Source organism: Pongo pygmaeus, chromosome 10 (assembly GCF_028885625.2).
Source record: "Pongo pygmaeus isolate AG05252 chromosome 10, NHGRI_mPonPyg2-v2.0_pri, whole genome shotgun sequence".
Lineage (NCBI taxonomy): Eukaryota > Metazoa > Chordata > Mammalia > Primates > Hominidae > Pongo > Pongo pygmaeus.
Window position 1 is genome coordinate 114,549,150 of NC_072383.2, and position 14,811 is coordinate 114,563,960.

The following is a 14,811-nucleotide window of genomic DNA, read 5'->3' on the forward strand; positions in this document are numbered from 1 at the left end:
GCCTGAAGCTTTGTTCTTCCTGTCTGTTTTCACTTCCATATCTTTAGTCATGAAGCATCCTTTGTTTGGAATTACCTCCTTCCCAGAGACTGTCCTCTATCCCCCACTTTCCAGTCCCCTGGATTGTCCCAACCCCACACACAACTGACCATCCAAGATAAACCAGGATCAGACTTGAATACAGGTTGATCTGACCCCACAGTCCACCCCAAAACCCAAAGAGCAATCAAAACTACTCTTGCTCAATGGTACGCACACAACCTGATTCAAAGGCAGTGTGTTAGATAAGTGGGCATTTCTACACTTTTTATTGTGGAAATGTCTAATATATATAAAATTAGGACAAATAGTGTCATAAACCTCTTCTACTCATCTCCTAATTTCAAAAATTATCAGCTCATGGCTATTCTTTCATCTACACTCTCTCTTCCTTTAACTCTTGCATTATTTTGAAGCAAATCTTAAACCTTGTATCAATTATCAATGTATTTATGAATATTTCAGAATGTATCTCTGAAAGATGAAGACTATTTGTTTTAACATAACCACAATAGCATTATCCCATTTCAAAATTTGGCAATCACCTCTTTTATTGGTGGCAGCAGTGGGATACAATCACCTTTTTTTTTGAGACACAGTCTTGCCCAGGCTGGAGTGCAATGGTGTGATCTCAGCTCACTGCAACTTCCACCTCCCAGAGTCAAGTAATCCTCCTGCCCCAGCCTCCCAATTAGCAGGGATTATAGGTGCCCACCACCATTTCCAGCTAATTTTTGTATTTTTAGTAGAGACGGGGTTTCACCACATTGGCCAGGCTGGTCTTGAACTCCTGACCTCAAGTGATCCACCCGCCTCGGCATCCCAAAGTGTTAGGATTATGAGTATGAGCCACCATGCCTGGCCTACAATCATCTCTTAATATCATCAAATGTCTGGTCCAGTGTTCAGATTTCTAGTTATCTTATCAATGTCATTAACGATTTTCAGGTATTTTGTCTGCTTGTTTGTTTGTTTAAATCAGTATCCAAATAAGGCCCAAAGATTGTGACAGACTGTTGTGTCTCTTAAGTCTCTATAAAACCATAGGTTCCCCTCTGTCTTAGTTTGGGCTCCACCAAAAGCATATCTGCAGACAAGAATTTGGGTGCAAACGGTTGATTTTGGAAGCAGTCCCAGGAAACATGGTAAGGAAGTAGAGAAATGACCCAGAGAGAAGGAATATGAGCAAATAAAGTGCACCTTCAGAAACAGTAGCCACTTGGGACAGATGGTATGAAATCCTCGGAGACTTAGGACCTTGCAGACAATGTCCAGCATGGGAATCGGAGCCTCTATTTACCAACTCCCATCTCGCCTTGGCAGAAGGTTGCTCCTGGGGCATGAACTCTCAGCACTTCCCACCTGCCCTGTGGACAGAGCCAGCACAGTTCAGCAGCCAGAGTGACCTTCAGGTAGAGACACAGGAAGCCGTAGTGTGTCCAAAAGCAGTGTGCAGCTGACCTCCAGTGCCGACTATGGGGAGGCACCAACAGCATCAACTACAATCTCCATTTTAGATATGCGTTTTCTTTGTTGAAATAAACAGGTCATATTTTAGTTTCCTATTTCTGCTGCAACAAGTGACCACAAGTTTAACGGCTTAAGCAACGCAAATGTATTATCTTACAGCTCTGGAGAGCAGAAATTTGACACAGATGTCAAGGGACTAAAATCAAGATGTTAGCAGAGCTGTGTTCTTTTCTGGAGGCTACAGAGGAGGATCCATTTTCTTGCTTTTCCAACTTCTAGAAGCCACTTAATTCACGGCCCCCTTCCTCCACCTTCAAAGCCAGCAATGCAGTTGAGTCTTTCTCACATGACGTCACTCTGATATTGACTCTACTACCTCCCTCTTTCATCTATAAGCATCCTTGTGACTATGCTGAACTCATCCAGATAATCCAAGAGAAATCTCACCCTTCTCAGGGTCAGCGGATTAGCAGTCTTAATTGCACCTACAACCTTAATTCTCCCTTGCCACATAACCTAAGATAGTCACAGATTACAGGGATTAGGGTGTGGACATCTTTGAGGAATCATCATTCTAATCACCAAAGACAGACTGGAATTTGCTAATGCATCCTCTTGGTGCTATTGTTACATGTTCCTCTGTCCTCTGTAGTTTCTGTACGTTGCAGTTGGAATTAGAGACTTAATTGATTCAGGGTCAATTTATTTTTGGCAAGACTATGTCATAGGTGGTATTGTGAGTGTCCACATTTTAAAAATTACTTTGCAGGATAAGGCACACTTATGCACACTAAGTAGACTGAGAATTTACAGCTGCTTATAATCAATCCTCCTGTTACAATTCACAAGGTGTCAAAAAAAATTGGACTAGGAGAAATTTTCAAAGAAAGATATATATTCCTTTTATTCTTTATGCAGAAAAAATAAAATCATTTTTGTTCCCATTTGTAGGAAAAAAAAAAATCATCATCATCAAGAAAAAACATTTGCGTGGTTTAGAGGAAAAAGAACTTTCAAAACAAAGCAAGAAACTTGTATTCCCAGCATTCTCTAATCAGGAGTTCTAAAAGCACATTCTATCTGAAACTCAATTTTTTTCAGCACCAAGGGCTCCCAGGTTTTCTATAAGATGCCCGAAACTCATGACCCACTGCAAGAAAGGTACCCAAGTACATACAAAACTGAAACAAAATACAGTTGCATCTCATTTCCTCACCATTTCAGCCACTGGAGAAGACCTAGTCTCCAAATTAGGTCAGAAGGATAACAGTTTGCCAAGGGACATGTGAAGAAGAAATCTTTCCGGCCCAGACATAGTGAGGAAGAATAACCACTCGACCCAAGGAATGAACTTAGTTTTGTTTTCTTTTGTTCTTGTCATTCATGTTTTCAATTTTCTAAAATTGCTTACTTCTCTGGGTTTTCAAATGTCAGAGGCAGAAAGTTTCTCACCTTACAGAATCTCCCAGAACTCTGTCATCAAATTACAGAGTGGCCAACAATGACGTTAACATTTATCTATGTCACACATGAACATCATATTTCATAGTAACTGGTCTTAACAAAAAACAGCCTGCGCAACTCTAGACCACAGGACGTACACTTGGCCAGGAGAGTGGAAAAAGTAGCAAGCAGGAAGGGAAAAAAATGATTTTCAAAGAGCTTTTAAAATGGGGAGGAAAAGTCATTGGTGATAAAATATGGCTCTGTGAAATGAAAGCAACATAATTTAAAAGACAGTGTGGATTTACCCATACTCATGGATGGAGGAGAAATTAGTTGAAGATGTACTTTGCAAACTCTAACAGAGTAGCTATACAAAGTAACAATAACAACACAATAACTATATAAGAACTTATAGAACTACATCTACTGAATACATAATTTTTTATTATTCATTTTTATTGGATTTTCTGACTAAAAATATTTAACCCATATAGATATGCATAACTTAGAAAATAGAAACTTTTCAGCCAGGTGTAGTGGCTCACACCTATAATCCCAACACTTTGGGAGGCTGAGGTGGGTGGATCACCTGAGGTCAGGAGTTCAAGACCAGCCTGGTCAACATGGCAAAATCCTGTCTCTACTAAAAATAGAAAAAAATTAGCTGGGTGTGGTGGCATGCAGCCTGTAGTCCCAGCTACTTGGGAGGCTGAGGCAGGAGAATCACTTGAACCCGGGAGGCAGTTTGCAATGAGCCAAGATCCCACCACTGTACTCTAGCCTGGGTGACAGAGCAAGACTCCATCTCAAAAAAAAAAAAAAAAAGAGAGAAAAGAAGCTTTTCATAATTCTATCACATAGAAAAACATTGTTAACAATACTGGGTAAGTTATTTCCAATATATAATTATATATGCTCATATACATATATAAATGGTTACATATACATACAACATATATAATAAATTACTTATCACATTTTATATGACAAAAAATTGTCTTCAAAGATAGGATCATATAAAACATATCTTCAACTTCTTTATCTTATCAATGAAGCATGGCTATCTCTGTATATTGACACATCTATCTAATCTGATCTTTTGAATGACTGCATCACAGGCCATAAAGAACAGTGCTCATTAACATAACTTCTCCCTATTAATGGGCTTTTAGGTTATGACCTTTTGGATGATCTTCTAGGGAAGAAAAAGGAAGAGTGTATTAAATCCCTTCTCAAGTAAAAGCAACACAAAATACACTTTTTAAAACTCTTCAGCCTACCACATGGAACTTGGAAAATTTAAATACTGTCCTCTTTTTATTTGAATTCCATTGATGTCGGTTTTGCTTATTTGCACAGATTGGGCTCGTTATAATATTTGGTATGACACATTCTTATCTCTGATCTATGCTTTTAGTAATTTTGTTAGTCATTTTTTAAGTATCATTAGCTTATAGAAACTCATCATCAACAACAAAACCTAGGACCCTGTCAACAACTCACATCCAACCCTGTGGTCTCCCAAGCCCATCTTCCTACCCCTCTTACCTCATGTTGCCACCTTCCTGAGTCTCAGTCATCAATGCCTTGCTTGCATTTTTATTTTCACTCATACCCTAAATATTGAAACTCACTAGGTTAATTTCTGTTGATGAAAAATATTGTCATCATTGTAGTTGCTTGCATTTTTACACTCTTTTTACATCTGATATGTATACCTAAAAGTATTTTTTATTTTAGTTTTTAACTTAAAAAATAAGTATCAACTTGCATGTAACTTCTTGGAATTTTTTTTTCCTCTTACCTAATATGACATTCCCAAGTGCCTTCATTTGGGTTCTCCCAAAAGCTGACTTAGGACAAGGATTCAAGTGCAAATTGTTTGGGATAGAGGTAGAGAAATGAGACAGGGAAGGAAAGACAGTCAACAAAAGCACAGCATATGAGAAGCAACAGCTTCATGAATATGGGTTTCCTTTTAGGATAATGAAAATGTTTTGGAACTAGAAAGAAGTGGTGGTTGCACAACATTGCCACTGAATTGTTCCTTTTTAAATGATTAATTTGTGTTATGTGTGTTTCATCTCTTTTTTTAATAAAAGTTCAAAGGCATAAGAATTATATAATGGACTTTGGGGACTCGTGGTGGGGAGGTTGGGAGGGGGTGGTACACTGCTCAGGTGACAGGTACACTAAAATCTCAGAAATTACCACTAAAGAACTTATCCACGTAACCAAAAAACCACCTTACCCCAAAAACTATTGAAATGAATTTTTTTAAGTGCGTTATCAAACCAACCACCACTGAGGGCAACTGGAGCTTAACCTCTCTGGGGAAGCTCAGGGTGTACATATACATACTTCAGAGTTATCTCACCCAGGGCAGTGAGGCAGCTGGGGTTTACCAACTCCTGTCATTCAAAGATTGAGAACTCTTCCCAAGGAATGTCAATTCCCTGGGGCTTCCAGCCTGCAGTGGAGATGGCAAAGTGCACTCCAGCTGGTGGACACTGAAGATGTGAGCATGAGGGCTAGAGGCAGGACAGGTGCAAGCACTGCCAGCTGTATCGAAGTTCGCCATATTGTTGCCTTTTCCACCCTTTGTTTGTGTTTTAATTTTTGTTGTTTTTTGTTTTTTGTTTTTCTGATTTACTTTTTTTTTCTTAACTTTCATTTTAGGTTCAGAGGTACATGTGCAGGTTTGTCATATAGGTAAATTGGGGGTTTTGTGTACAGATTATTTTGTCACCCAGGTAATAAGCATAATACCCGATAGCTAGTTTTTTGGTCCTCTCCCTCCACCCTCAAGTAGGCCTCAGGGTCTATTGTTTCCTTCTTTGTGTGCCTATATACTCAAAGGTTAGCTCCCAACTTATAAGTGAGAGCATACAGTGTTTGGTTTTCTGTTCCTGTATTAGTTTGCTTACGATAATGGTTTCCAGCTCCATCCATGTTGCTGCAAAGGACATGATCTCATTCTGTTCTATGGCTGCATAGTATTCCATAGTGTATATGCACAGTTTTTAAATCCAGTCTACCGCTGATGGGCATTTAGGTTGATCCTGTGTCTTTGCCATTGTGAATAGTGCTGCGATGAACATACATGTGCAGGTCTTTACGGTAGAAAGATTTACATTCCTTTGGGTATATACCCAATAGTGGGATTGCTGAGAAATACAAATCAAAACCACAGTAAGATACCATCTCACATCAGTCAGAATGGCCATTATTAAAATGTCAAAAAAAAAAAAAAAAAAAAACAGATACTGGCAAGGTTGTGGAGGAAAGGGAATACTTATACACTGCTGATGGGAATGTAAATTAGTTCCGCCACTGTGGAAAGCAGTTTGGTGACGTCTCAAGGAATTTAAAACACCCTCTGTGTTTTTTTGCTGCTGTGTTACATTCCATTATTGGAAAATACCACACTTTTTCATCCACAGTCTGTTATTTGTTTCCAATTGATATTAGAAAACGTGGCATTAGGGGGAAAATTGTATAAATTCAAGGGGTACAAGTGCAATTTTGTTACATGGATATATTGCCTAGGGTGAAGTCTGAGCTTTTAGTGTAACCATCACCAGAATAATGCACATTGTACCCATTAAGTAATTTCTCATCCCCCATCCCCTCCCGCCGCCCACCTTCCAAATCTCCAGTGTCTGTTATTCCATGCTCTATGTCCACACATATACACTATTCAGCTTCCATTTATAGTTGAGAACATACAGTATTTAACTTTCTGTTTCTGAGTTATTTCACTTAATGGCCTACAGCTCCATCCATGTTGCTGCACAAAACATAATTTCATCCTTTTTATGGCTGAATAGTATTCCATAGTGTGTATATATGTATATACCACATTTTCTTTATCCAATCATTCACTGATGGACACTTTGTTTGATTCCATATCTGTACTATTTTGAACAGTGCTGGATTAAACCTCACAGTGCATATGTCTTTTATATAATGATTTCATTTCCTTTGGGTAGATACCCAGTAGCGGGATTGCCAATCAAATGATCGTTTGATTTTCAGTGCTTTAAGAAATCTCCATACTATCCTCCGTAGAATTTGTACAAATTTACATTCCCCTGGTTGGATGTATAAAGCATCCCCTTTTCTATGCATCCTCCCCAGCATCTGTTATTTGGTGACTTTTTGTTAATAGACATTCGGGGCCAAGTGCAGTGGCTCAAGCCTGTAATCACAGCACTTTGGGAGGCCGAGGTGGGAGGATCACTTGAGCCCAGAAGTTTGAGACAAGCCTAGGCAACATAGCAAGACCTCATCCCTACTAAAAATCAAAAAAATTAGCAGGGTGTGGTGGCTCACACCTGTATTCCTAGCTACTCAGGAGGCTGAAGTGAGAGAATCGCTTGAGCCCAAGATATCAAGGCTGCAGTGAGCTATGATCACACCACTGCACTCCAGCCTGGGTGACAGAGGGAGACCCTGTCTCAACAATAATAATTAATAATAGCAATTTGGACTGCTGTACGATGATATCTCATTGTGACTTTAATTTGCTTTCTCTGATGATCAGTAATGTTGAGCATTTTTTCATATGCTTCTTGGCCTTTTAGGTTATATCCAGAAGAAAAATTACTAGGTCTTGGATTATAATTTTTCCAGTTGAGTTTATAAGACTAAACTGTTTTTCCAAAATGGATGCACCAATTTGCATTCCCTCTGCAACTCCACATCCCTTGTAACCCTTAGTTTGTCAGATTTTTTTTATTTTATTTATTTTTTTTATTTTTTTGAGACAGAGTCTCACTCTGTCACCCAGGCTAGAGTGCAGTGGTGCAGTGGTGCAATCTCAGCTCACTGCAACCTCCGCCTCCCAGGCTCAAGCCATTCCCCTGCCTCAGCCTCCTGAGTAGCTGGGATTACAGGTGCCTGCCACCACGCCTGGCTAATTTGTATTTTTAGTAGAGACGGGATTTCACCATATTAGCCAGGATGGTCTCGATCTCCTGACCTCGTGATCCGCCCACCTCGGCCTCCCAAAGTGCTGGGATTACAAGCATGAGCCACCGCGCCCGGCCTTTTTAAAATTTTTACCAAAAAAATTAGTGCAAAATAATATCTCATTCTGGTCTTGCTTTGCCTCATTATTAACGATGTTCCACATCTCCTTATACATTTAATAGTAGTCATATATGTTTCTACATTTGAAATGTCTGTTCTTGTCATTTGCCCACGTTTCTATTAGGTTGTTGAGCTTTGCTTATTTATTTCTAGAAATTCTTTACATATGGCTCATTAATACTCTCCCTTCTTTAATCCATCTTGAATTAATTTTTGTATAAGGTGTAAGGAAGGGATCCAGTTTCAGCTTTCTACATATGGCCAGCCAGTTTTCCCAGCACCATTTATTAAATAGGGAATCCTTTCCCCATTGCTTGTTTTTGTCAGGTTTGTCAAAGATCAGATGGTTGTAGATATGCGGCATTATTTCTGAGGGCTCTGTTCTGATCCATTCATCTATATCTCTGTTTTGGAACCAGTACCATGCTGTTTTGGTTACTGTAGCCTTGTAGTATAGTTTGAAGTCAGGTAGCGTGATGCCTCCGGCTTTGTTCTTTTGGCTTAGGATTGACTTGGCGATGCGGGCTCTTTTTGGGTTCCATATGAACTTTAAAGTAGTTTTTTCCAATTCTGTGAAGAAAGTCATTGGTAGCTTGATGGGGATGGCACTGAATCTATAAATTACCTTGGGCAGTATGGCCATTTTCACAATATTGATTCTTCCTACCCATGAGCATGGAATGTTCTTCCATTTGTTTGTATCCTCTTTTATTTCATTGAGCAGGGGTTTGTAGTTCTCCTTGAAGAGGTCCTTCACATTCCTTGTAAGTTGGATTCCTAGGTATTTTATTCTCTTTGAAGCAATTGTGAATGGGAGTTCACTCATGATTTGGCTCTCTGTTTGTCTGTTATTGGTGTATAAGAATGCTTGTGATTTTTGTACTTTGATTTTGTATCCTGAGACTTTGCTGAAGTTGCTTATCAGCTTAAGGAGATTTTGGGCTGAGACAATGGGGTTTTCTAGATATATAATCATGTCATCTGCAAACAGGGACAATTTGACTTCCTCTTTTCCTAATTGAGTACTCTTTATTTCTTTCTCCTGCCTAATTGCCCTGGCCAGAACTTCCAACACCTAAAACCATAAAAACCCTAGAAGAAAACCTAGGCAATACCATTCAGGACATAGGCATGGGCAAGGACTTCATGTCTCAAACACCAAAAGCAATGGCAACAAAAGCCAAAATTGACAAATGGGATCTAATTAAACTAAAGAGCTTCTGCACAGCAAAAGAAACTACCATCAGAGTGAACAGGCAACCTACAAAATGGGAGAAAATTTTCACAACCTACTCATCTGACAAAGGGCTAATATCCAGAATCTACAATGAACTCAAACAAATTTACAAGAAAAAAACAAACAACCCCATCAAAAAGTGGGCGAAGGACATGAACAGACACTTCTCAAAAGAAGACATTTATGCAGCCAAAAAACACATGAAAAAATGCTCATCATCACTGGCCATCAGAGAAATGCAAATCAAAACCACAATGAGATACCATCTCACACCAGTTAGAATGGCGATCATTAAAAAGTCAGGAAACAACAGGTGCTGGAGGGGATGTGGAGAAATAGGAACACTTTTACCCTGTTGGTGGGACTGTAAACTAGTTCAACCACTGTGGAAGTCAGTGTGGCGATTACTCAGGGATCTAGAACTAGAAATACCATTTGACCCAGCCAACCCATTACTGGGTATATACCCAAAGGACTATAAATCATGCTGCTATAAAGACACAGGCACACGTATGTTTATTGCAGCACTATTCACAATAGCAAAGACTTGGAACCAACCCAAATGTCCAACAACGATAGACTGGATTAAGAAAATGTGGCACATATACACCATGGAATACTATGCAGCCATAAAAAATGGAAGAGTTCATGTCCTTTGTAGGGACATGGATGAAACTGGAAACCATCATTCTCAGCAAACTGTCTCAAGGACAAAAAACCAAACACCGCGTGTTCTCACTCATAGGTGGGAATTGAACAATGAGAACACATGGACACAGGAAGGGGAACATCACACTCCGGGGACTGTTGTGGGGTGGGGGGAGGTGGGAGGGATAGCATTAGGAGATATACCTAATGCTAAATGACGAGTTCACGGGTGCAGCACACCAACATGGCACATGTATACATATGTAACAAACCTGCACATTGTGCACATGTACCCTAAAACTTAAAGTATAATAATAATAATAATAATAAAGATGAAAAAAAGAAAAAAAAATACTCTCCCTTGTTAGCTGCATGTGTTTTGAATATTTTCTTCTAGTTTGGAATGTCTTCCACCTTTTCACAAGTCTGTTGATAAGCAATATTCTTCGTTTTAACAGTCAAATTTATCAAACATATTAGTTTTAAAAATACTGTCTGACCACAGAAAGCTAATCAAATAAACTATGGAACATGTATACAACAAAATAGTTAATAACTATTAAAAATTTTGTTGAAAAATATTTATTGAAACTGAACTTTTTTTGCAACTTAATGTTAAGCTAAAAAAAGCATACCAAAAAACAGTATGTATATCAAGATCCCACAGCATGAATTTTTTTAAGTTTAATAATACACTATGTTAGCAAGTTTCTGGACAAATAAGCACTCTTATTCACTCCTGGTGAAGGGTGTAAATTTCTACAGTCTCTGTAACTTGCAATTTGGCAATGTCTATCAAAAATTTAAATTTATGTATAACTTGACCCAGCAATTCTCCTTTAGGATATTTACTCAACCAATATCCTGGTATGTGTGCCAGGAGGCATACATACAATTATATTCATTGCAGCACTGGTTAATAGCAAAAGACAAAATTATAAAACAGCCATACAATGGAATACTATGTAGCTGTTAAAAAAAGAACAATGTTGTCTATATGTATTATAATGCAATTATCTCCAAGGTACATTGTTAAGTGAAAAGAACAAGATAGTATTGCATATCATTTGCATTAAAAATATTTAATGCTATGTAAATAAATCCTTTGCATGTATTATTTGCATAGAATGTTTCTGAAAGCAAAAAAAGAAAAAAAAGCTAATTGATTAATTGCTTCCTAGGAAGGGACTTGGTCTACAGGATATCCTCACAACCTCTTTAGGAAGTAGATATTATTATTCTATTCATTAGACATGAGGAACCTAGAACAAGGGAACTCCAGAAGTCTCAGTGGAACAAAAAGAAAAGAATCCAGTGAGATCATCGCTATTAATTCACTCCAAGTTTCTTGACTGCTGTCTCTGTGCCAGGCTCTCTGGAATCGCAATAGCACCTACAGCACAGAGTGGTTTGGTGATTAAATGAGACCCAATAAGCAGGAATTTGCTCCCCACAGATGCTTGATAAATAGGAGCTGGGTTTTATGACAATTTAATTAATAATATATAGTCATTTATTTTGCAGCTTATCTCATTTGGTTTTGCCAACAGCACTGTGTATTAAGTAAGGCAAGAGTGGTTGCTATCATATCCATTTTACAGAAAACTGAGGCTCAGGAAGGTGAAGTTCATAGGGGCTCCTCATGCAATCAATTCTGGAGCACATAGAAGAGGCTTCCTGGAGCTGATGGTGCCCAACCACTAGAGGGCTCAGACAGAATCCTGGCTCTGCCCCTCACTCGCTGTATGGCATCCTGAGCAAGTTACTTAGGCTTTCTGTGCCTTGGGTTTGGCATCTATAAAATGGAAACAAACAAAAGCACTGCATCTTAAAATACTGAAGATGAGATGAATGAATATGTATCGATGACTACAACTAGTGATTCCTTTAAAACGTAAGTCAGATCCTGTCACTCTTCAGTTCAGACCTTTCCATTGGCTCCCATCTGCTTTGCAATAAAATCCAAAATCCTCACTGTGAATGACCCATGGAACTTCACATGGCCTGGCTGTCCAGCAACTTTCTCCCTGTTCTCAGCCTTTGGCTCACTCCTCCTCCACCAGCTGGCTTCCTAGCTGCCTGGGGACACACAGAGCTCAGCCCTGCCTCCAGGCCTTAGGACATTTTGTTCCCTCTCTTAGGAACACACTTCCTCGCTCCTCTGTCACCTCTTAAGCCACCCTTCCCTGACCACTTTCCCCATCACCCTTCCTTGTCCTGCTGGATTTCTATCTCATCAGCACTTATGGCTGCCCAACAGACCACATAGAGTGTTTGTCTGTGTATTCATTTCTTGTCCATCGGCCCTGCTCTGAAATGCAAGCTTGATGAGGGCAGGAATAGGCTGTTTTGTGCATCACTGCATCCCCAAGACTTGGAACAGTGCCCGGCACCTTGCTGGCCCTCTATAAATGTTAGGTCTCCCAAAAGGCAGGAGACAGGGCCACTACAGGCAATGAGCACAGCATAAGCAAAGTCCTGGTGGTGGGAACAGAGCATAATCCAAGCAGGGACCCACACGGACTTCCTTTGACCTGGTGCCACCACCCCGGTTAGGGGAAATGGGCTCTGCTTACCACCAAGACACCTTGGACACATGGATTTCTTAGAAGCCCAGTGAAAATGCTTTGGGCTGACTCCTTCTCCGATACTTCCTCATCCCCTGTTCTGTTTGATCCCTCATCCTTTCCCGGGGTCATTGCTGCCTTCATCTGCAGCCCAAGGATAGGGGTACAGGCAGCCAGGGCTGGGGGCCCCTCAGTCCCAACTAGCAGCTTTGGGGGTCTTTGGAAGGCTGCTATCTAACAGAATGAGGGGAAGACTTTGGGAGGGCAGAAACCTCCCCAGGGAAAAGCTACCTTGTACAGAACTCACAGCTCACAGCCATAAAAAGAATAAAAACTAGAAAAGGCTGCATCTCCTTGGCCCCTTTAAGAAAGACACCTTGGGATTCTGGCTGGAGGTCACAGTAGGAAACCGGACATGTACGGAAGGGGCTGCCCAATAAAATAAATAATCATTTATTAAGGTACTTGTCTGCACAGCAGGAAATCAGCACAGGGAGTGTGGGTAGGGGAACAGAGCCTCCCTGAAGAAGGCAGCCATCTTTAAAAGGGGGGAGCTTGATTTGAAACACTTGTCTCCAGATGGGACCAGTAATCCTCAGCCCTTAGCCTCATTCCAAACCTCCCAGGAAAAGGAATAGCAGTGCCCAGCTTTCTAGAACCTTCCAGGGCAGGAAGAAAAACGAAGAATGAAGAGAACTTCTTCAGGCCACCACACTGGCTTCCCCCCAACTTGTGCCCACGAGTTTTGGGCTAGAGCTGAGATGATAGCCTAGCAACATGTTTTATTTCTGCAAAAGGAAGTGATCTTTGAAATGGAGCCACAAGAAGATCTGAAAAGGGATTTCCTGATCACAGCCCTGGGTGCAGCATCTAGGATGGAGCTTCCTCCAAAGCCAGACTGGCTAGGGCACTGCTGCTCCCCTTTCTTGAAAGCTTCATACTTTCTCCTTCCACAGAGGCTGTGCAGAATTTTCTCTCTTTGCCTGGAATGTTCTCTGCCTACCACACGCTCCACCACCTCCACCATGCCTTGCAACCCTTGGCCTGGGCAACTTCTTCTCCATCTTTCAGATTTCAGCTCAACCAGGGAAGCCTTCTCTGATCACTTTTTTTTTTTTTTTTTTCCTGAGACAGAGTCTCACTCTGTCACCCAGGCTGGAGTGCAGTGGTGCAATCTCGGCTCACTGCAAGCTCCGCCTCCCGGGTTCACGCCATTCTCCTGCCTCAGCCTCCTGAGTAGCTGGGAATACAGGTGCCCACCACCACGCCCAGCTAATTTTTTTGTATTTTTTTAGGAGAGACAGGGTTTCACCGTGTTAGCCAGGATGGTCTCGATCTCCTGACCTCGTGATCCGCCCACCTTGGCCTCCCAAAGTGCTGGGATTACAGGCGTGAGCCACCCTGCCCGGCCTCTGATCACTCTTAAGCAACCAGCTGAGCTGCTACATATGGCCTCTCGCATACCAACCACCCCCCCACCGCCAAATTGTGTATTGCTCAGTGCTTATCATGGCTGGCACTGCACACTTTATATGGATTCAATGGTTTATTGCATCTCTTCTCCACTGCTTCAGTTGTACCTAACACTATAGCCACAATGCATGACACATGGTAGTCCCTCAATGAAGATGTGTTGAATTAATGAACAAATTGATCTTTGGGAAAAATATATCAGTATTCTTCAGTCTCCTAGTTAAGTGTCTAAACACTTGAATGTATGCATGAATGAGGGATGAATAAAGGAGCAAGTGAATGAATGAGCAAATAAATAAATGAGCGGGTGAGTGAATGAGTGAGTTATTGAATGAATGAGTGAATGAGTAACATAGTGACTGCATGAGTGAAGGGGGAAGTAAAAGAGCGAATGAATGATTGAATGACAATGGCTTCCTTGAGGGTGGTCCTATTAGTTAATGCCTTTTTTCTGTCTCTCCTTTTCTCTGTATGCAGAGAAACAGGTAGAAGAGGCTGGCATGAATGTGACTCTAACAAAAACACGTGGCAAAGGAAGGAGGGCATTTCCCAAAGGGGCACCTGGTGGTGGGGGGCAGGGGGATGCTTCCAGGCAGAAGCTGACCCCCAAGGGGCAGCTCTGTCCCTGACCCCTTTCACCTTCCCTTGTTCTGATCTTTATGGGGCCGTCTGCCTTTTAGCATCAAAGGAGACAGCAGGTCCGTGACTTGTCCCACAGCAGCTCTATAAAAATGTAATTACCCAATAACCTGCTGTCTGCAAAACAAACCATCTTCCTGTTTCTTCTCCCATAAAAAACATTTGACAGCCCTGTTCTATCAGCTTATAAAACCTGGA

The 14,811-nt window shown here is 40.8% G+C and overlaps 1 non-coding gene across 1 annotated transcript; it reads right to left on the bottom strand.

The window, feature by feature from the left end:
- Positions 1-4,560: 4,560 nt before the first annotated feature.
- LOC129011059 (small nucleolar RNA SNORD56) lies at positions 4,561-4,631 on the bottom strand. Its single transcript, XR_008493189.1, has one exon. It is a non-coding gene; the product is annotated as a small nucleolar RNA SNORD56 (small nucleolar RNA).
- Positions 4,632-14,811: the final 10,180 nt, after the last annotated feature.